Source organism: Prunus avium, chromosome 5, assembly GCF_965620075.1.
Source record: "Prunus avium chromosome 5, drPruAviu1.hap1.1, whole genome shotgun sequence".
NCBI classification, from domain to species: domain Eukaryota; kingdom Viridiplantae; phylum Streptophyta; class Magnoliopsida; order Rosales; family Rosaceae; genus Prunus; species Prunus avium.
Window position 1 is genome coordinate 24,035,053 of NC_142288.1, and position 24,244 is coordinate 24,059,296.

General features: G+C 35.9%; 1 pseudogene; it reads left to right on the forward strand.

The window, feature by feature from the left end:
• Nucleotides 1-3,592: 3,592 nt before the first annotated feature.
• On the forward strand, nucleotides 3,593-11,593 carry LOC110758873 (transcription factor bHLH14-like; annotated as a pseudogene).
• The last annotated feature ends 12,651 nt before the right edge of the window (nucleotides 11,594-24,244 follow it).

A 24,244-nucleotide genomic window follows, 5' to 3' on the forward strand; every position in this document is an offset into this window, starting at 1 on the left:
TCAATAAATAGTTTGGTAGTATGGTACATTCAGTTAATTTTATGGTTCGTTTAGCAGCACTCTTTATTTATAATTTATTTCAAGTATTTCATTAACTGTCATAATTGTAATTAATACTCCCTATTAATAGCATATCAATCACCCCATTTCTTTTGGTTGTCATACCCTCTCACATATCGCCCCCCTAAAATTGCAAACCAAAAAAAATATCTGTAAATTACATATCCAATAATGTACCTATGAAAAATATAAATATAAATATATACGTATAAAATATAAATATATTATTTAAATAAAATATAGGTATATTATTTACCAAATTTTTTTAAAAAAAAAACTAAGTAAGTTACTTTGTAATTGAAATTTCTGTACATTTTTCATAAATTAAAAATAAGTACACAATAATTTATAGAAAATATAGGTACATTATTTACCCATAGGTAAATTTTTTTTATAGTATACGGTATACCTATAAATGTGTATGGGCAGCGGCGGACCCAGGAATTTTTCAGTGGAGGTGCAAATTTTAAAAGCTAAGAAATCCCAAAAAAAAAAAAAAAGAAAAGAAGACTACTAAAAATCTTTATAATTTAAACAATACTAATGTTATTCATAATTAATTGAAAAAAAAATAACATTACAATTAACCTACAATTGTTCCTCGAGTTTGCTATTGATCTTACTAATACATGGAGAGCTAAATAAGCAAAAAAAAATTATTAAAAAAAGAATAAACAAAATCGGCGTTTGCTCAAGAAAATATATATATACATCTGACTTACTTTGGATTGGCGTACTCAAGAAGGAAAAGAAAAACGTAGGATTCTTGTGATGCATACACACTTTGATGAAATTGGGTGATGTTAAATTGATCCTTTATAAAGAGAATTCTCAATCCCACTTAAATAATGAATTCCCAAAACCCAATTAAATAAAGAAAACTTAATTGGGTTTTAATTGAAATACAAAAACTCAATTAAGTGAGGAATTACAAAAACCCAATCAAAACCCAATTTTTCTGCTAGATCAGTAAATACACACTTTGATGAAATTGGGTGATGTTAAATTGGTCTTTTATAGAGAGAATTGCTAATCCTACTTAATTAAGGAATTCTCAAAACCTAATTGAATAAAGAAAATACCCAATTAAAACCCAAAGAAGCCCTTTGAAAGGCCCTTTGAAAAGCCCAAAAAAAAGCCCGAAAGCCCACAGCCCAAAATCGTCCTTGCTTCTTCACATGCTGAAAGGCGTTTTTTCAAATCCACCTACTTTAGTAAATTCGAATGTTTACAGCGTATAGCCGCTTGGCTAAACTCTTGCTTTTGGTAAAAAAAAAAGGAGCGTGCGCGAGCTGTACGCGCTGAATGTTTACAGCGTATAGCCGCTCGGCTACACTCTTGCTTTTAGTAAAAAATAACAGGAGCACGCGTGCGCTGCGCGCAGCGCGCACAACAGCAACGCAAGTTCTCTTGGGCATTTCGTCGAACAGCTTCTATGCATCAATGGTCTGGAGCAGAGGTGCAACTCCAGCTGCTCTAATGGACTTTTCCGGCGACCGGAGGTGCAGGTGCACCTCCTTGCGCCTGCACAGGTCCGCCACTGTGTATGGGTACATTACTTGGAGAGGAAAAATAGGTTCATTTAAAAAAATAGTATATTATTAGAGGAAAAAAATTGGTACATTATTTGGAGAGAGAAAATAGGTTCATTTAAAAAAAAATCATAAAACAAATAATAGGTACTTTATTCAGAGAAAAAAGGGTGCATTATTTAGATTAAAAAAAAAAATAGGTACATTATTTAGAGAAAAAATAGGTTCATTTAAAAAAAAAAATGTTTTTCATAAAACAAACAATAAATAGATTATCAAAATATTTTTCAACATAATTAGAATGTACACTATTATTCATAAAACTATAATAAAATAGATTACTACTAGTAGTATAATTCATAAAAGGAAAACAACAACAAAATTTATTAAACAAACCAAAACGTTACTAATACGTTAATGTTGAATTTAATATTTAATTTCAAATAAGTTTCTAAATTAATTCATGCATCCATTAGAACCATTTGAAGATCTTTCCAAATTCAACATGTGTCATTAGTTACACCCCCACATAACACGTTAACTTGTAAATAGGGGTAGTTTTGGAATCCAAAAAATAGAATAAATCAAATTTTAAGCCAGATTAGGTAACTTGCTTACTTGGATCCTAGTCATTGGGTTTTATTTGAAAATTTTGGGTATTTTAAATAGAAAAATAAAGGAAAGGATTGTAGGTGATTAAAAATGAATTTTATGGATTTAAGCTCAATTTACTATATATTGTATATGTGTTTGATACGAGAATAAAGAATAATTGAATACGATTATGTGGTATAATTTATTTTTATAAGAGCGGATTATATCGTATAACAATATTCCAGTACTATAATTATAATTACTTGATAAACAGAACTTAAAGGACATTATAATTTATAATCATGGCACTAAACAAAACCGTGGGACGCCGCATCCATATGACGGGACAAGATGAATGACGGTTCACATATGGAGTGGATGTGAAGCCTTACATTTGTCTCCTCCTTCGGACCACAGAGCCTAACATATGGAGTTCAACTAACAAATTTTGTTAGTTGGAGGTGGCTTGCAGACACGAGGAAGAAAGGTAGATACAATTTTATTTTCTTTATTTGTTAATTCTTGTTGGTTAGCCAAAAGAAAACAAGATTTATTATTTTGGGAGTATAGGATGCGCCGGGTGTGTGGGGGGGGGGGTGGGGTGGGGTGTTACCCAAACGACCAACAACGCAGGCGTGAAGTCTTTTTCCAATATTGGTAGGTACAAGGGTAAGGACTTCATAGTCCAATATTGGTAGGTACAATCTTAGTCATGGCCCCCTTCACAAAGAACATTATCTTTAGAAAGAAGTTTTTACACTGGACTACGCTAATTATAATTATCAAATTCATCATACATATATATATTTATTGTGAATCCAACTTGAGAATTTTTCATTAATTAACATATTGTGATTAGGCTAACCAATATAAAATCTATGAAACCTCTTGAACCGAAGAAGTTATATTGTATGATACCAAAATACTGTCACTTAAACATGTTGAAGAATATAAGTCCCACATTGAAAACTTGACTAAATAAAATACAATCTATAATGAGTGGTTTACCAAGTCATTTTGTGATAAAACCCCATATGTACTAGGCTTTGTAGGTGACTAAGTTGGAGACAATATCGGTGTTGCTAATTGTGGATGCTGATCCGTCTCACTGAAATTTGAACAGATACACAATTAAGGAGCAAAGTATTTCTCCAAAATTGGAGCCACACATTCATAGTCTCCATTGTGCCCACTGTTTATCACGTGGAGCATTATTATAGCAGTCGTCTAAATTCACAAAAACAATTCCAAACAACACAACAAGCATACAGGTCCAAGCACATTTAGGTTCCTTATTTTCCAAAAAGCAAAAAATAAAAAGTAAAAACCTCCAAACCGTACAGATAGATTTCGTTTATTAATTAATTCCCATATTCAATAATCAGAATTCACAGGGTACTTGTTCCACAGCTTCTTCATTTCTCTGTCTCTCTTGCTCCTAATTCCCACTTGCTTTTTTATACTTGCTACAAAAAATAAGCTATGGAAGACATTATCTCCCCATGTTCTTCACCCAATTTTTGTGAAGAAAACTCAGCCACATTTCAACAGCGTCTCCAATTCATAGTTCAAAACAGGCCTGAATGGTGGGCGTATTCGATTTTCTGGCAAGCCTCCAAAGACAGCAATGACCAAGTTGTTTTGTCATGGGCTGGTGGCCATTTCAAAAGCTCAAGGGACTTTGCATCCAAAAGAAGCAACAAAATGACCAGTAATTACCAACCCAAATTTGGGTTCAGCAATGTGGAGAGAAAGAAGGAGAATAACAGAGAAGTTGATGTTCTTTTCCATGAAGACATGGTGGACTTGGACATGAGGCTTGTTGATCATGGAGTTGGAGATGTGACTGATTCTGAGTGGTTTTACTTTTACACTGTTTCTTTAACCCAATCATTTGCTGCAGGCCATGGTAATAATAGTATTCCGGGCCGTGCGTTTTGCTCTGGTGGTTTTGTTTGGCTTGCAGGTGACCATGAGCTTCAGTTTTATGAGTGTGAGAGAGTGAAAGAAGCTAGAATGCATGGAATTCAAACTTGTTAGAATTCTTAGTTTCAGCATTTCATATTTTGGATATTTTGGGAGCAAAGAAGAAAATCACAGAAAAATTGAGAGAGAGCGTTGCTCTGGAGAATGAAAAAATGCTTCTGTGTATTTCATATCTGTTCCACTGTTTGGTTATAATCGTTAGGCAGAGAGAGGAAAAGAGATATTCTTCCCTGTACCATATTTACAAAAAGCTCAAGTTCTAGCATCCTATTAGATGCTTACACATGTCATTTAAACCTATGCTAGAGATTAAAACACTTGGACTGTGATCCAAGGGTGCACAATAAAACTGAAGAAAAAATAAACAACTAAAAGGAAATGAAAACAGAGCAGACACAATTCCTTTAGCTCCAAAAACTCGGCTGAAGGATTACACACCAACATTCCCTTCTAATCATTTAGCCGACTTAACACCAAGTAATTCCCTTAAGTATGCAAACCTGTCCTTAGGCAAAGCTTTAGTCAGAATATCTGCAATTTGCTCCTCAGTTCTACAGTAGACAAATTCTATCTCCTTGGCTTGAATTGCTTCTCGAATGAAATGAAACTTTCTGTTAATGTGCCTTGACTTCTGGTGGAAAACAGGGTTCTTTGCCATAGCAATTGCTGATGTGTTATCACACATTATCTGTGTTCCTTCAATATGTTCTTCTCCAAAATCTTCAAGTACAAATCTCAGCCACTTTGCTTGAGAAGTAGCCTCTGCAGCACTTATATATTCTGCCTCTGCTGTAGACAAAGCAACTGTATTTTGCTTAATTGAAGCCCACGAAAACACTCCCGATCCCATAGTAAAAGCATACCCTGAGGTACTCCTCATGTCATCTTCACTTCCTGCCCAGTCACTATCATAATAGCCAATAAGAGTAGTTTCTTTTCCCTTCTCAAATACAATTCCAAAGTCTATTGTTCCTTGAATGTATCTCAATACCCTTTTAGCAGTTCCCATGTGTTTCTTGGTGGGATTGTGCATGAATCTTGCCAAGAGGCTAGCTGCAAACATTGTGTCAGGCCTAGTTGCAGTCAAGTAGAGCAAGCTGCCCACAATCTGTCTATATTCTCCTTCATCTGCAGCCTCACTTCCATCATTCTTACTTAACTTCTCATTCATTGCAAGTGGTGTAGCCACTATTTTGCAATCTTTCAAACCAAATTTTTCAACCAGCTTCTGTCCATACTTCTTCTGATGCAAGAAAATGCTTTGTTTAGACTGTATCACCCCCATTCCAAGAAAATGGTGTAATACTCCCAAATCTGTCATCTCATAGTGTTCCATCATATCTCTCCTAAATTCTTCAATCATTTGAGAGCTGCTACCCGTGTACACTATGTCATCAACATATAGAGAAACAATAAGAACATCTGAACCTTCTGCCTTAACATATAAAGTTGCCTCACTTGGACTTTTCTTGAAACCAGCCTTGTTGAAATAGGCATCAATCTCGTCATACCAAGCTCTTGGTGCTTGCTTCAAACCATACAAAGCTTTGTGTAACTTGTATACCTTTGTTTCCTCATCCTTCTTTACAAATCCTTGTGGTTGCTCCACATATACTTCCTCCTTTAAAACTCCATTAAGAAATGCAGATTTCACATCTAGTTGATACAAGCTCCATTCCTTATGTGCAGCAAGAGCAATCAAGGTCCTAATGGTGTCTAGCCTTGCCACAGGGGCAAAAGTCTCATTGTAATCAATACCGGGCTTTTGTGAGTAGCCTTTAGCCACTAAACGAGCCTTGTTTTTCTGCACAGTACCATCTAGATTCAGTTTAGTCTTGTAGACCCACTTAACACCAATCACAGGTTTAGCAAATGGTCTCTCGACAAGTTTCCAAGTGTCATTTTTTTCTATCATTTCCAGTTCAGCTTCCATTGCCTTTCTCCATGACTCATCTTGAGCTGCATCTTCATAATTTTCAGGTTCCACAATACACACATTACACTTAGCCATGATTTCACTTACACTTCTCCATTTCTTTGGTGTGTGATCAAAGAATTGAGAACTTTCACCTATGCCTTCATCTTGCAGAGTGGTATCTTCAACTATTTGAGTTTGTGTATCCAAGCTTTGACTTGGTTAAGCTTGTAATGTGACTTCTTCATCCATTTGCAGTGGTGTATCCAAGCTTTGACTTGGTTCACAGCTTTGATTCTCAGTAGGCAAAGGGACTACCATCTCTTCTTCATTTGTATTTTCCCAGTTCCATAAGCCATATTCATCAAATTGCACATCTCTGGACAGAATTATCTTCCTAGTACTTGGATCAAACAGCCTATATCCCTTTTCACAGAGACCATAGCCTACAAAAATACACTTGTGACTGTTTTCTTCAAGCTTATGCCTCAATGCTGAAGGAATAAACACATGACAAGGAGATCCAAATATTTTTAAATGTGCAATTCCTGGTTTTCTGCCAGTATAAGCTTCAAATGGTGTTATCTTGTTAAGAGCCTTGGTAGGACATCTATTCAGCAAATAGACTGCTGTATTTACAGCTTCTGCCCAAAACTCATAGGGAACACCTTTCTCATGCAACATGGACTTGGCCATTTCCACTACTGTCCTGTTCTTCCTCTCGGCCACTTCATTTTGCTGTGGAGAATATGCCATAGTTAGCTGCCTTTGAATACCAGATTCCTCACAAAACTTGTTGAATTCTCCAGATAGAAACTCTCCACCCCTGTCACTTCTCAAGCCTTTTATCTTATACCCACTTTGCAGCTCAGTCATAGCTTTGAATTTTCTAAAACATTCCAATGCACTTGACTTATTTCTGATGAAGTACACCCATGACATTCTAGTAAAATCATCTGTAAACAGTAGAAAGTACCTGTTTCCAGATAGTGATTCTGTTTTCATTGGTCCACAGATGTCTGTGTGAACCAATTCCAAAGGGTTTGAAGCTTTCCAAGTGGATTCCAAAGGGAAAGAATCCCTATGCTGTTTTCCAAGCATACAACCATCACATACAACTGACTTCTACTCCAAGTGAGGTAAGCCATGAACCATCCCTTGATTCTCAAGCAATTTTATACTTCTTTCATTTAAATGCCCCAGCCTCTTATGCCATGTCTGCAAGCAATGTGTGACACTTGCTTTTAGGACCAACTCACTCGCAGGCATCATTGTCAATGGAAAGCATCGGTTATTTGTCATCTGCACCTTCACAATCAGATTTTCTAGTGACTGATTGTCATAAACACTCACCACATTTCCTCCAAACACAAGGTGATAGCCATGTTCCATCATTTGCCCAACACTAAGCAGATTTTCTTCAAGGCCAGGTACAAGCATTACTTCATGAATGTGCTTCTTGCCTAACTTAGTTTTTATCACCAAGGTCCCTTTTCCAGCAACTGGGACCACTTCTCCAGTTCCCATCTTCACCTTAGAGCTCAAATTCCTTTGAATATTGACCAAAAGTCCCTCATCTCCTGTCATGTGGTTACTACAACCACTGTCAATATACCAAGAGTGATTTACCTTCACATCAGTTGCAGCATTACACACATAAAACAAAGTGCCACAATCTTCCTCCTGATTTGCATAATTCACTCTCTGCACATTCTTGTGTCCATAGCAATCTCTGATCATATGTCCAGGCTTCCCACAACCATGGCATTTAGGTTTCCCTTCATACCAACATTTGCCATAATGAAATCTGTCACAATGTTTGCAGGCCATTTTGTTTCCATCATTGGATTTCCAATTTTTCTGAGGTATTTGATCTGCAGAAGCAATTCCATTTTCAGGGTTTTTCCTACCAACATTCAGACTAGAGAAGGCTTTTTCTGTAGAATTCTCAGTGTGTCTATCCAATCTGAGCTCAAAGCTCTTCAGTGAAGCAACAACCTCTTGAACCTCAAGAGTTTCAAGGTCCTTAGAGTGTTCAATTACAGAGCAGATAGAATCATAAGATTTAGGCAAACTAAACAATAGCTTCTGGACAATTCTCTCTCTAGATAGTTCCTCACCATAACTCTTCATATGATTTACTATATCAAACAACCTAACCAGATATACAGATAAAGATTCACTATCCTTCACGCGGGTATATTCAAATTCCCTACGCAGCCCTTGCAATTTGACATTTCGTACCTGTTTATCTCCTCTGAATTCCAGCTTCAGAATATCCCAAGCTCCCTTCGAAGTTTCCTCATTCACAATCCTTGGAAATAGCTGATCTGAAACAGCACTTTGGATCAATCCAAGTGCACGTGCATCCTTCATCAGAGTCTGAACCACCATAGACTTCTCAGTGTCTACAGCCTCCTCTTTCTCCTTCTTCAGATCTAGGTCACTTAACCCATTCTCGACCAGATCCCATAAACCATGAGATTTCAGAATAGTTTTCATTCTGATACTCTAGAACTCATAATTTTCTCCATTGAAAATTGGAGTTCGCAGCTCAGAGGTACTCGATCCTGCCATATTAGACATTGGATTTGAGAAATCGCGATCTTCAGATGAGCTCAAGTTTAGCTCAAACAAAACCCAATTTCTCCGATTCAATCACAGATTCACGCCCAGCTCAAGCAATCGAACCTGGCTCGCGATACCATGTTAGAATTCTTAGTTTCAGCATTTCATATTTTGGATATTTTGGGAGCAAAGAAGAAAATCACAGAAAAATTGAGAGAGAGCGTTGCTCTGGAGAATGAAAAAATGCTTTTGTGTATTTCATATCAGTTCCACTGTTTGGTTATAATCGTTAGGCAGAGAGAGGAAAAGAGATATTCTTCCCTGTACCATATTTACAAAAAGATCAAGTTCTAACATCCTATTAGATGCTTACACATGTCATTTAAACCTATGCTAGAGATTAAAACACTTGGACTGTGATCCAAGGGTGCACAATAAAACTGAAGAAAAAATAAACAACTAAAAGGAAATGAAAACAGAGCAGACACAATTCCTTTAGCTCCAAAAACTCGGCTGAAGGATTACACACCAACAAAACTCTGGTTTGTGTTGCAACTCCATGTGGCGTACTTGAACTTGCTTCTTTGGATGTGATCAAAGAAGATTGGGGCCTTGTGCACTTATCCAAATCCCTCTTTGAATCAGAGAATAACAGGGTCTCAAAGCAGGGTAGCCGTGGCGGCAATGTACTAATTTCTCTCCTGGAGGATGGGATGTTTTCAGGAGGTCAAAAAGATTTGACCAGACAAGTTAAGCAACAAGTTTCCTTTACGGAGAAAGATTAAGGGCTCGTTTGGGAGTGCTTTTGAAGCAGCGAAAAGCGCTTCTAAATGGGCAAAATCGCTTCTGTCTTTTAAAAATGGTGTTTGGCAAAAATTGCAAAAGCGCTTTGGGTGAGATCCAAAGCACTTGGAGTGGTTTTGGAAGAAGCACTTGAGAGGTGCTTCTTCTTAAAAGCGCTGTAGGACAAAAACAAGGGAAGCACTTGGCTCCCTTTAATGAAACTTTTAAAATGCCAAAAATACCCATATTTAATTTTTTTAAATGCCAAAATACCCTCCTTTTCTTTCTTTTTCTCTCTCTTTTTCTCTTAATGATGACCAAAGCAAAGTCATTTCCTTTCTTCTTGTATTGTTCTTATTTACGAGCTTCCCAACGGTGTTATTCAAAATTTTGAGGTGGTTCTTGCCAATTCCTTTTTAATTTCATATATTACGCCCACATGTCCACTAAACTTTTACACATCAAAGTATGCAGGGGACAATTTGGTTGTTGGAACTTGGATTTCCTTTCTTGCTGTTGCTGCAAACCTTATCTTTCCTCAAACTTTTTCTAGGTTTTTTTTTTATATCCTCTTGAGTCTCACTTATGTTTACAGATTGTGTTGTTATTTTAGATTTTCTATGAATTTATTTTGGGAATTTCATACTTTTTTAAGTCATGTTTTTATTTTGGGATCCTATGAATTTTTATTTCCTGTGTTTATTATAATATTTTGGGATTCTTTAAATTTTTTTTAAAGTACTTTTAAAAGCGAGTTTACTGTGTTAGCCAAACACTCAACAAAATATCAAAAATGCTTTTATGTAGTGTAAAAGCACTTTTAAATGTGACATCCAAACGACAAACTGCTTCTTTGTAGAAGCGCTTATGTCATAAGCGCTACTGACATAAGCGCTACTAGCATAAGCGCTTCGGGAAGAAGCACTCCCAAACGAGCCCTAAGTTGATACCAAATACTAATTTACAGTACTTGTACTTTGTATATATTTGATTGGTTATATGTACTATTAAGTTAAAACGTTGACCCAATGCCGACAATGACCTAGTAAATTAGTACCTAGTACCAAAGAATTATTTCCCTTATGATTGTATGATTATTAATCACTACCACTATTAGCTTAAACACTTTAAAAATATATTATTGTAGGACATTTTACTCAAAATTGTCAAACATGTAAACCAAGGTGGTTGGTGTGAGTGGTTCGGCACTCTCATTCCTTAAGAGAGGTCAGGGGCTCGATCCCTGCTCTCGTACGGAGTCACCACTTTGGCCAACACTTTACCCCTTATGGGCCGACCCGGTGTGAGTGGGGATTAGTCTAGGTTGTGGTTGAGGCTTAAAGGTGCCACCCATAGTTGGGGCCCATCCAGGACCACCTCATGGTTCAGACCAAAAAAAAAAATTGTCAAACATGTTGTGTGTTGATGTTTAATATCTTTGTTTTGTCCAGAATGTGGTGTAAAAGAAGCTACGCCTGTCAATATAGGTGGATCATCATCAGACTCACCTTCTGACTCTGTTGGTAATTTCACCTCTGAAAATGCAAAAAACATTCGATTGAAAAAGAGAGGAAGATCATCAAACCATGGAACTGGTAGAGAATTATCAACCCATGTTGAGGCAGAAAGACAAAGACGCGAGAAGCTTAACCATCGATTCTATGTCCTCCGCTCTGTTGTTCCGAATGTGTCGAAAATGGACAGGTCCTCTTTGCTTGCTGATGCTGTGGCATACATCAATCAGCTCAAACAAAAAGTTGAGGAATTGGAGGCAAAGATCCATGCACAACCCCAAAATCCCAAAGTAGGTCATGTGAGCAATCTTGATCATCATCATCATCACAGCAGCCAAAGCACCGGCTCCATAGTTGATCATCATAGTTCAAGTTATAATAATAATAAAGCAGGTGCTGCTCTGGAAGTGGATGTGAAGATTTTGGGCTCAGAAGCCATGATACGAGTTCAGTGTCCTGATCAAGATTACCCATATGCTAAATTGATGAATGCACTCAAAGCCCTAGGGTTTCAAGTTTACCATGCAAGCATTTCAAGTGTGAAAGAGTTAATGATTCAAGATGTTGTAGCAAGAGTACCTTATGGGTTCAACAGTGAGGAGGCAGTCAAAATGGGTATCATAAAAAAATGGTACAACTAGAAAGTAATTCAATAATCAATTTCCCTAGCTAATAAGGATTTTGCATTGAGCGTCTCTTTTTTCTTGTTTAGTTGTTGTTGTTGTAATTTAAATAAGTTTAATAATTAAAGAGAGACTTGTTTGTTTTCCAATTTAATAATAAGTTTAACATGGTTTCCAATTTCCAAGTATAACAATTCTAAATTATAAATATATATCATGTTAGTCAGTTAAAAAAAATATTATGTTAGTTAATTGTCATCAGCCTTTTTATTCAGAAAAACTTTAGTGTAATCAGGATAGTATTATTTTGCTATCTCCGACCAATAATGTAACGACACGTGGAAAAGTTATCCTGCATGTCATTACGAGGATAGCAAAAGTTAAAATTTAGTCAACATCTTATATCTTTTCTCATCAAAATTTATTGATGAACAATTTTCCTCTCGAAGGATTAGACATCTTATTTTAAAATAAATAAATAAATAAATAAAAATGGCGTCAATATATTATTGAAGAGTATCAGTAATCAGTGCCAAAATTTTTTTTATAAAAAAAATAGATGATTAAAAGCATCTACAATGAGCTCCTTACACTAAAAAAAAGTGAGCAATAGTCACGTTTTCATAGCAACAAAATCAGTTTTCGTTGCATTTAGGTGGATGGTCAATGATTTGGGTTAGTCCTCACCATTCTTGGTCTGCTTTGGTGATTGTTGAATTAAATATAATAAAAACAAAGCTAACTTGAACTCAAATCAATAAAATATTAAACTTTTTCTAGTTCCCAATACACTTTTAAGTTCACAATAAAATATTACAACTCATAATAATAACTCCCACCTTTAGTTGTCAACATTCCCGGTGTGCTTTTATATTAAACAATTCAAATTAAAGTTTTATTATTTTTTCTAAAGGCTAAAGCTTTTAAAATGCACTGAGAAACCAAAACCAGGCCAATTACCACCTACTTTTCAATATTACCAATGTTGTTTTGTATTAAAAATTCAAACTTTGAGTTTTTTTTTTAATTTTAAAGAAACTAAAGCTTTTCATATGCACGAATAAAACAAAAGCCAGGCCAAAGTAGCAAAACGAAAACACAAAGTTGGTTTTTATCTTCTTCTTAGTAGCTCTTCTTTTATGTTTGAATGGCACATAGATATTTAACAGCTAGAAATAACATCTCATACACTCCAACCGATGTGTCAAAGCTGATGTGGAATGAAGGCTGAAAATTGATATGTTATTTTTGACATCCCAAAAGCAAGATGTCAAATGAATATTTTATTATTTTTTCTTTTGTATTCTTTTTAATTAAAAATAAATCAACACTAAAATGTAATAAAATAATAATTTAATTTGACATATCGGGTGGAGTGTAAAGCTGTGTAAGATGTCAAATTGCCACATCAGCCATCAAATTTAAATTTGATGTTTGGTATTTGACATCTCCCTTGAAGATGCTCTTTACACTGCCCATTCTTGCAATAAGGATTAAGGTGAGTCTGGGTTTCTTCTTCGACTTATTTTTAAACCTTAAATAAAAATAACGGCTGTTTAATTCGTGACAAAGAACAATAGTAACGGCTTCATATATCACCAACCCAAAATTCGTAACTGCAGCGTTACTATTGGGCTTACTCACCAACAAAGGTGACTGTTGCTGCCAATAGTCACAAAAAAAAATTGTAACTATTGCTGATTTTTTTTAGTGTTAAACCACCTCTTTAGATAAATTTTAGGGAGGAGTTAGAAAAAATAATTATAAAGTTTTGATGGATGCATGACAGAATCAGATAACCAGTAGTTTGTTTCTCAGACATAGGCTTGTTTTCTGAGCTGTAAGTTCATAAGGATACAGGGAGGAATATTCCTTTAAAACTCCGAATAAGAGAGTAGCCGAACATATGTCGACAAATCAGTCGACGGCCACGTACCGACATATGCTTGCTTATCTGGACATGCAGGTGGCATATCAATTAACATCAAAATGAAGATCTTTTTTTTGTTTATATATTTTTAAATGATTTCAATTTCCTTATATATATACACAAAATGCTAGAACCTCTAATAATTGGCTTTACGTTGCCCGTGCCGTCGCCGGGAGATTATATTGCCGGTGATTGGAATTGGGTGATTGCCAAAAGCAAAAGCTAAAAAACCAGCCAACAAGGCTTGAGTGAAAAGTGTTGAAAGAAAATATATATATATATATATATATAAGAAACATGTGCTGTTTTGTAAGAATACCACGAGGAGGAATGACTAAAATATATGAGGAGAGTCAAAGCATGTGATATATATGCATTTTATTGTACATTAAATATTGCTCAACATTTCCCAATTTTCTCATTAAATTGTCGGATGAAATAGTTGCACGAAAAGATGGGACGAGATCCCCATGCAACTACCAAATTAAGTCCACAGCCAAAATGGTAGGTGCCACTCAATGATTTCTTGATTTTTCTTCCACTGCTTTCCGACCATCTTCTGTCTCTAGCTTGAGTTATCGTTTAAGACATGTTGAGAGTATTATTCCACTTTATTAGCTATTTTAATTGTAAGACCAAATAAATAAACAAACTGACTTAGATTTGGCGTACACAATTTGGTATGTCCTATTCTGATTTTACTGTTCTTGTGTCTTCTTGCATCTATTTTGGATAAAAACGTAGTGGAGGTGAGTGGCGGAGCTAGAAGCTAATATGTGGGGTGGGTACGTGGGCGGGGCAATACTATAAATTCAAGATTATATAGAATTATATTTTAACTAATATTGCATATAATGCTTAAAAAATAATAGGATTTTCATGGAGTTTAGAGGGGCACCTCCATGATAGGTCTACACATAGGGGAGGTGGTGATTTGAATGCAGATGTCCCCTCATTTTTTGGCCATTCACTCACAATTTGACATGAGTTCCCTTATTACAAAGCCAAATATGTACCCAAAAAGGAAAAAAAATTGACACGATGGAGATATCTTTTGATTTGTCTCTAAACTTAATTCCAAATTGTTGACCCCACCAGTCCTATACATACCATTGCTTTATATAATTACGAGCTTAATCATCACATAATCAAGGGTCGATAATTATTGGCTTTCGGCATCATTTCAAATCATGCAAGATATCTTCCTGCCTATCATTCAAAATTCTTGGAGCAATTAATACAATTTTTTAATCTGTTAATCTACACGTGGAAATGCATGCTAATCGATCATAGCAATTCTACTCTTTGAATGGTTTGATCTGGGGGAATTTGCCTAAATTAACAAAGCTTTGTTTGGGAGGAGGCGGCTCCACCCTGGTGGACCGGACTGTGCGACCAATTAGATCCTTTCTATTCTCTATTGTTTTGTTTTTGGGAGAAGTCATGGTAATTTTTTTTCTTAATCGGATTTTCCTCTTTTGAGTTTTTTTTAAGGTAATATTTTAACGATGTCACATTATGGCTGCTCCGCTTTTATAGATTCTTGCGTAGAAGCTGATGTACTATATTGCCTAGTTTGTTTAATGAAGTTTTACCCTTGGATAAACAAATAAAAAACAAAAAACAAAAAACAAAGACTAGACAACCGGACTAAATCTAACAAAAGAGAAACGCCATAAAATTAGACTATCATCATCATCATCGATTAATATCTAATTATTAATTAAATGCAATGTTTAATATCATTGAACACAAAGACATGAACTTGCTTTGAATGATATGAAAGTTAGGAAATTTGCAAAAATGGCAGAGGAAGCAAAAGCAAAGCCTCATATTGGACAAGTTTTCCATGGCAATTCACCACCAAACCTCAGCTCAAGTGGGGGCCCTGCCCTCCATAAACTTAAATCTCATAATGCAGAACATAATAATACAGGTACAAATTTAACCGTTGAGAGATGAGGTGGTTGTGAAGCCCTTTCTGAACAAGCAGTACGTCTGTCTTTTTGACACCACAGAGATGATCAAGCTTCAATTCAACTACAAATTTTGTTAGGTGGGATGTGAATGTGATTCTCTTTTGTTATTTTTCTTTTTTAAATACTGAGGTGGGGGTTATTTATTTTGCTAGGCCCAAAAAGGGTTATTAATGCTGAAATATGAAACCTAATATGAGAATATTTGTTTGTGAGAATTTTCTGTGTATTCTTCTCTTTGTATGAGGTCATATTTATAATACAACGAAACCTGATTGGGCAAGTAAATAATAAATTACTAAATCTATTTACAGTAGAAAATCAAGAATTAAAGTAAATCAATTACAATTATAATATGAATTTTTGGGGTGTAAGGAAAGTAAGTCACCTCAACACTCCCCCTCACGTTGGTGCATAGATGTCGTCAATGCCTAACTGGTCCAGTGAATTGTGGAACGCTTTACTGGAAATTGCCTTTGTCAAAATATACACCAATTGATCCTCGGAATTTACAAAAGGAAACTGAATCACTTTAGCTTCGAGCTTCTGTTTGATATAGTGTCGATCTACCTCAACATGTTTGGTGCGATCATGTTGAACTGGATTCTGTGCAATAGTTATTGTAGCCTTGTTGTCACAAAAGAGATTTATTACAGATGTGAGTCTATACCCAAGTTCAGTAAGCAACCTTTTTAACCAAATGAGTTCGCAAATTCCTTTGGTTATACCTCTGAACTCGGATTCTGCACTAGATAAGGCAACCACCTTATGTTTCTTGCTTCTCCATGTAACCAAATTACCTCCCACAAATGTGAAGTAATCAGATGTGGATTTCCTATCTGTTATACTTCCTACCCAATCTGCATCTGTGTAACCATCAATATTCAGATGACCATGTTTTGAGAACATAAGGTGTAGACTTCAAATATCTAAGTATCCGAATAACTGCATTCATATGGTCTTTACTCGGAGAATGCATAAATTGTCTGACGACGCTCACTGCATAAGCAATTTCTGACCTAGTACGAGACAAGTAGATCAATCTTCCCATTAACCTTTGGTATCTTTCTTTGTTAGTTGGAACTTGATCCAAGTATTCTCCAAGATGATGATTCTGAACAATAAGAGTGTCTACAGGTTTGCAATCTAGCATTCCTGTGTCAGTCAATAAGTCCAAGATATATTTCCTTTGAGAGAGAAATATGCCTCGTTGTGATCGAGCCACCTCAATTCCCAAGAAATATTTGAGTCCACCTAGATTCTTAATCTCAAATTTAGTAGCCAAAAGAAGAAATATATATATCCATATCTGTTTTGATTTTCTTGAGTTGGGGGTGTGGGGCAAAGATTAAACTTTTCATTTTCATCAAGCCTAGATTTCATAGCAACGACAAAATAATATTATAGAAAAAAATTAAAGAATTGAATGCCGACGCGTTGATGGGATTGACAGCTTAAATGAATCCAAAGTTCATATTTGTGGACGGCTATTTCTTTCATAAATACTATATGTTTTAATGAACCATTGACAGATACTCGAAGTTGAAAATATTGAAAATATTATATACTCAAAGTTGTAATACCCAACCAAGGTGGTTGGTGTGAGTGGTTCGGTACTCTCATTCCTTAAAAGAGGTCAGGGGTTCGATCTCTGCTCTTGTATGGAGTCACTACTTTGACCAGCACTTTACCCCTTACGGGCCGACCCGGTGTGAGCGGGGATTAGTCTGGGTTGTGGTTAAGGCTTAAAGGTGCCACCCATAATTGGGGCCCATCCAGGACCACCTCGTGGCTCAGACCCAAAAAAAAAAGTTGTAATACCCCTCCTGGGGCGTGTGACAGGTGTGGTGGTGGTGAGGCAGATATATGCTATAGATACCACACCTGAATAGTTGACATACAGACATGGAGTCACCTTCGAAAAAAAATTAAATTATTATAATACCAGAACCTGGAAGGCAGTAGAAAAACTCATGTGAAAAGGAAATAATAAAGTTTTGTAATTCCCGATCAATTACGATATGTAAATGAAAAAATTATCACATATGACATATCATAATTGATTGTGGATATCAGAAATTATTATCCGCATACCGTGTTTTACATAAGTGTTTCTTAGAAGGCAGGTATGCTAGATGCTTATGCTTTAGCAGCGTTTTCCACATTTAAGAATTATATAATAGGGTTTCCAGATGTATGATACAATAATTAAATGCGAAGGATTTTGAATTGATGAAAAGCGTTATTGACAAAACAATTGTCAGGTGAGAGAGGTTGAGGAGGATTATCAGTCACAAAACTATATATGGATTGACAAAGCAAATCTAGCCAAGCGATGAGCAACTCTATTGCATTGGTTCAAAGAGAGCATGAGCATCTTCAATGCGATTTGAGAGAATTGCTTTTTTTTTTGAAAGCGATCGAATTGTATTCAGATAGACTGAATGAATTACACTGCACAGGCATGGCTAAAAATGGCCTCATTAAAATCTTCCCGGGTAAGAAAGAGTACTACGAATGCCAAAACAAATACAAGATTGTTTTGAGTAGAAGAACCCAACTTGGTTTTACATTATTGTTTTTTTAAAAGAATAAATGCATTGAACTCAGCTATAAATGCTTATAATAATATGTTGGAATAAGTGTATGCTTATAATAATATTAACTCCAACAACTATTGTTGCAATAAGTGTATGCTATGTTGATAATTTTTGGCAGAGGAACATCAATAAAAATAATTTAATTACGGAAGTAAAATCTGAAAATAATAATAATAGATAATAATAATAATAAGGGATTTGGGTTGGGGTTTGTGTAGGCTTGGGCACGGTACAAGATGACACGGGATGGAGGTCATCCTGGTGTTAATTCCGAATAGAGGAATCAGGATGGGATGACACGGGATGAGAGTTCTTGAAAACACGTTCAAACCATGCCGGACCCAAATGGGACCGGTATGATTCGGTATCAATATTGATACCGTAAAGAATCTGCAATAACCTCAAACTTAGAAGTAAATAGTGAACTCAATATTCACCGGCAAGCCTCAAGGGGCACAATTATGGTAAAATCGAGAACGTTAAACAAACACTCCAAGCTAACAAGAATAACCAAGCTATTACCATTACCATATTGGTAATAACTATTAACAACACACAGATTCAAATTGGCAACATTAGCATTCAAACAGATAACTATTAACTAAATCAGATGGGGAACATGGAATGACCTGAAATGCCACAATATTACGACCCCTTGAATGGAAGTTTAGCTAGGAAACATCCAAGGAAGAAGAAGGCCTGAAAGGCGGGGGTGGGAAATCTAAAAGGACACCAATCTAAGCCCCACCAATATGGCAAGCAAAATAATACTAGTATACTACAAAGAATTAACATGAGTGTTGATGTCTCAATGCTCATCAAGATCTTAACTACAAAACAGATCAGTTCTCATACAAACCAAAATATGAAGCTGATGTTTATTGTACTCCTATTTCTAACCCCAATTCTCCTTCGTTGAGCCAACCAAGGTACCAGCTCTGATGTCAGTAAGCCTCATTCCATACTTGTGCGTAAGTTAGACAGCATATTAAGTATACTCATCCATGCTTCACATTTCCAACATGCAAATGCTTTAATACGCTACTACCATTTAGAGTAACAAATTATCAACAGTAACACAAAACACCATACACCATCTACTAACCTTAAAGAGATAATGATATAGCCTAAAAGATCCTACTACAAATGTCTGTGGAGAGAGAGGAGGAATTGAAATTAAATTAGGATTATTATTTAAATATACTATTCGGTACGGTATAACACCAAACGGGATCACAAATCTGGAACCGTTGTCATGCCAAACAGTAACGGGATGACACGGTATCTTCTCGTTTACACATCAACACCAAACGGGACGGCACGAGATTGACATAGTTTGGCACGGTTTCGGGATGATTTCGGTATTCCGGTTTTGATGCCCACCCCTAGTTTTGTGAGATAGTGAAGGAAATTTCCTGAAAATTATTATAGGGATGGGACCGGGGATGGGGACGCGGATGGGATCGGGGATGTGGATGGGGATGAGATCGGGGACGGGGACGGGGACGGGAACGGGGATTGAGAGCAGACACGGGGATGGTATTGCCATATCCGACTCGTTGCCATCCCTAGTGTTCATCCATACTTATCAATCACAGTCCGACAATGTATGCAAAATTTGAAACTTCGATATTTATGCATGATAAGAAATGGTATGTTCTATTCCCATTCACTTCACTGCTGTTCTTATTTGGACAAATAATTAATAGATATTTATAAAAATACCCAATCCTAGACATGTATTTATAAAAATACCCAAGCACTATTTAAACATAGAAACATACCCAAAATGGGTTTTGGGTATGTGTGTAATGATGGGTTTTGGGTATGTTTATAAATGGGTTTTGAGTGTGTGTAATGATGAGTTTTGGGTATGTTTATAAAGTGTTTTGGGTGTTGGGTATTTTTATAATTTCAGCCCCCATTTTGGGTATTTTAGTGAAACTCCCTAATTATTTTTTGGTGAAACAGGTGGCGCAACCATTTTGTGGCTGAGAAATCCATTTATATTAAATTTTTATTCCAAAATATATTGTGGTAATTTGTTGTTTAAAGTTTACTTCCATCAGTCCTATAAAAACAACTATTCAACATCGTTCATCTACACACTCAGTACATCATTAATATTAGGAGTAATTACATTTTTGGTGACTAGAGTTAGGGTTGAATTTAAATTTAGTCACCAAAATGTTGAGTTTCTGATTTTGGTCATTACACTTCGCGTCGTCAACAAATCAAGTCCAATTGGCCCATTCCGTCAAATAAGACGTATGTAATGTGTGCATGCAGGGGAAAAATTAGAAATCCACCATTTAAATAATTATTAAATTAAAAAAAAAACAATTGATTTGTTGTTTGATTTTTAATTTTTCAATTATTAAAAAAATGACCACACTTCCCTGATTCCAATGACATGCAAGTTTTTCTCTTATAACACAACACACAGGGGCAGAGCCACAGTGGGGTCAGTGGGGTCGCACGACCTCTTGGAAGCCATGGAAATAGGCTTGGAGGTTCCTTGGAGTTGCTGGTGCGACCTCTTGGAGCTGCACACCAAGTGCTCGACGAATTGGCTGAAGGAGAAGGCTGTGTGCGCAGCACAGCGTGCCTGTCTTTCTTTTAAAAGCAACCAAGGCAAAACGACATCGTTTTGGGCTATGAATTTTTTTTAAATGACCTGGCCAAAACGACGTCGTTTTGAGCCAAGTCTTTTAAAAAAACAAAACAACAAATGCCCAGCGTATCCTTCTATCTTATCCAGCACCGATACTTCCATCTAAAACCCCCAATTATTATTGTTTTGGTTATACTTTTGTTGTTGTTAATTGATATTGTTATATTTTTGTTGTTGATAAATAATGTGTTGATAAATATTTTTTTAATAGATATTGTTATATTTTTCTTTTTTTGTTCTTTTTGTTCATTCTTTTTTTTTTCTTTCTTTTTTATAATTAAGTGGGTCGAGGTGGAAAGCAAGAAAATATGGATGCTGGGAACAAGGGATGAGATCCCAACATGCTTTCGTTATTCAAGGACGTTGTCTGATGCTTTCCTTACCATTCAAACCAGGATGTCATTCAATCTAAAAACAAAAGCAAACTAGAGAGAAAACATAAGCAGAAATCAATCAAAAATGCAATTCCCTTCGATTCCTGAATCCTCAACATATTTGAATTTATCCCTTGCTCCTTCAAACCAGGAAACAACACATGAAAATGTTGTGTTTCCACACTCCAATTTTCACACCGGTTCTATCTCTGTGCAAGCTGCAAATATGCACAATGAAATCCCAGCAAATATGCATAAAGTCTTCAAAAACCCTTCTTCTTTTGGGTACAGAGGGTTTTTAGGGTAGGTTGGGGTTGATGCTAGAGTATTAGTGTGCGTGTTTGTCTGTATTTTTTTTACAAAAATTTATTATTAGTTTTACGTTAGTTTTAAATAATTGGATAAGAAATGACTCATTTGTCCTAAAAAATGCCTCAATAGTTTATCTTCAAAAAATTTCGACATTTTTACACTATGACCCTGTGACCCGAGAGTTCTGGATCCGCCACTGACAACACAGTAGGAAAAAGGTTTTTATATAATGTGAAAATTATAAGCATGTGTATGCTATATAAACTCATGTGCGCACATGCGCACTACATGTTTTTCATGTATTATTCGCTTGTGTTCCAATAACCAAAATACTTGGCTATTTAGGGAATGAGCCTTTTGGTGTGTTTTTAATAAATTATTTTTGTACGTGTCAAAATATATTTTGCATGAAAACAAAAGTCACCTTCCTGAGAATAATCTAATTTGTTTTTTTTTATATGAAAACGGAAAAATTGACAGATTTTTAAGTTTTGAAGTAAACCCAATGACTAGCATTCCAGGTCAGCAAACTTTCCCTAACGAGATGATGAGTCATTATTTCAATTAGTCAATTTTTTATGCGTGCCTATTTTACCCTACTACAGTTTTTATTTTTTATTTTTTATCAACCCATTATTGTTGTAGAATTTAATGTTATTTATGGAAATAAAAATTAAGGTGAATAATTACTAGATTTGAGCTTTTTAATTAATAATTTCCATATATACATGGTTACATCCCCTTATTTCAACCTATCTACCATTGGCATCTTCTCAATTTTTTTTTTCTGTCTTCTTTACTTTTTTCATCTGTTCTTCTTGTTGCTTTTATAGATGGTTGTTCGTGGTGGTAAATTTGTGCAGGTCATTTGTCATCCTTGGAAGAACCTATCAAATAGTTTCGAGTGCTAGGGTAGTCTACCTAGTAAAGGGGAATACGATTTGTGAGTTTTCAACATAACAAAAAGACTTTTAACTTTTTATAAATTGCAAAATTGTCATTGCTTTCTTAAAACAAGCCCAACCCCAAAACTCATAAACAAACCCAAAACACTCAATAGGGAATCAAAGTAATTTAATAATCAAAATGAAATTAAATAGAGTTAGCTATTATTTATATTTTTTGTGTTGAGAATAGGTATATGACTAAATATCTCTTATAGTAACTACCTACACTACAAGAAAAATACTCTACCACAACACATTATTAACAACGTGCGTAAGTTTGCGTTGTGAAATTAGGCTTTTAACAACGTACAAAGTATGTGTGTTGTGTTATATCACTTTTAACAACAGACTATAAATGCGCGTTGTTGAAATGGAATTTCGAGGATATTTTAACAACGCATCCTGGCGTGTTGTTGTATCTGGAGTTCAACAACGCTCAACTCATGTTGTCAAAACTATATTACTTTACTACAGTAAAATGCTCCTAAAAGAAACTATCTGAAAGGCCCACAGATTAAGCACGAAGACTTGGTGAGTACTTTAGGCAGTACTGTTGCATGGCCAAAAACTAGAGAGGCCACAGCCCACACACCTTTTCCTTCTACTTATTGTTTCAGCTTTGCTTTCTCAACGTTCTCTTTCCCCTTTTCTTTTTTCTTTTTCTTATTATTCTTTTCCCTCAGACTCTAAAGTTGATATTTTCCTCTCACTATTTTGGAAATTCTTAGGCATCTCTGATCTGTATGCTTCTATGAGACAGAGAGAGACGGCTTGAGCTTGAGCTTACCTGCTTAACCAAAGGGGCCAATTTTCTCCATTTAGAGTCTGCAATTTTCTGCTCGGTCATTGTTTTGATTCAAACAAAAATTACAAACCGCTGAGACATATCAGAAAATTTAAAATATTAGTTGCAAATTTCATATGTGTGATTGTATCCTTAAATGTCACTGTGACATGTGCAGAATGTGTTCGATATGTTGTACTCATTTGTTTGTTCTTTTGGTTTAGAATTACTGCATAATTGATGCAAGTAGGTGACAGAGGAGAATCATTTGAATTTGTTTCATTTATACTTTACGTCTTTACAAATCCACAAACCCCCCTCCCCCCTCCTCCTCCTTTTCATATTATAACTTTCAGCATATTTTGTCCTGACTAATTTGTTTCAGGTCAATGTTTTGACACATACTACTGAAGTGACCCTTACTCCTGAGCAACTTGCTACTATAGAAAAGTTGAAGAAAGAGCATATGGAGCAAGACCAAAGAGAACTTTTTGGAGATTGTCAGACTCAGGATGACTCTGTTGGCTTCATAAATATAGTAGCCACTCTATGAATCTAGGGATAAACCATCACATGCAAATAGTGATCAATATGCAGCTAGTCAAACTTGCTTTTCCCATTTTCCAACTTGCTTCACATGGCTTTTGTTCCCTCCTTTATGACAAAGGCTGACATTAACCAACATTCCCTTCCCTTGATAGCTTGCCCACATGCTACATGTCTTCCTTTGCTTTCGGCATATGCATGAGAAAGGAAAGAAACAATCTCTTCCTTTCTCCAAGTGGACGACATGCAACACAACAGAGATAGTAAACAACATAATATTTGAGCCAATATTCAACACCATCCATATGGGTCTCAGCTCTTTGGAGAAGTAAAAGGTATGCTTTGATTGTTGTTTTTGGTATTTTGAAGGGTCAGAGTGTTGGGAATGGTTCTGGGTCTGATTATGTTGGAGGTAATAATTTGGTGATGGACCTAAACCCGAGTCCGTATTCAATCGGGCCTCCAGATCCGAGGTCTGAATTTGGGGCTGTGTATGAGACCTCGAAAGAGGACTCCTTCAATGTCA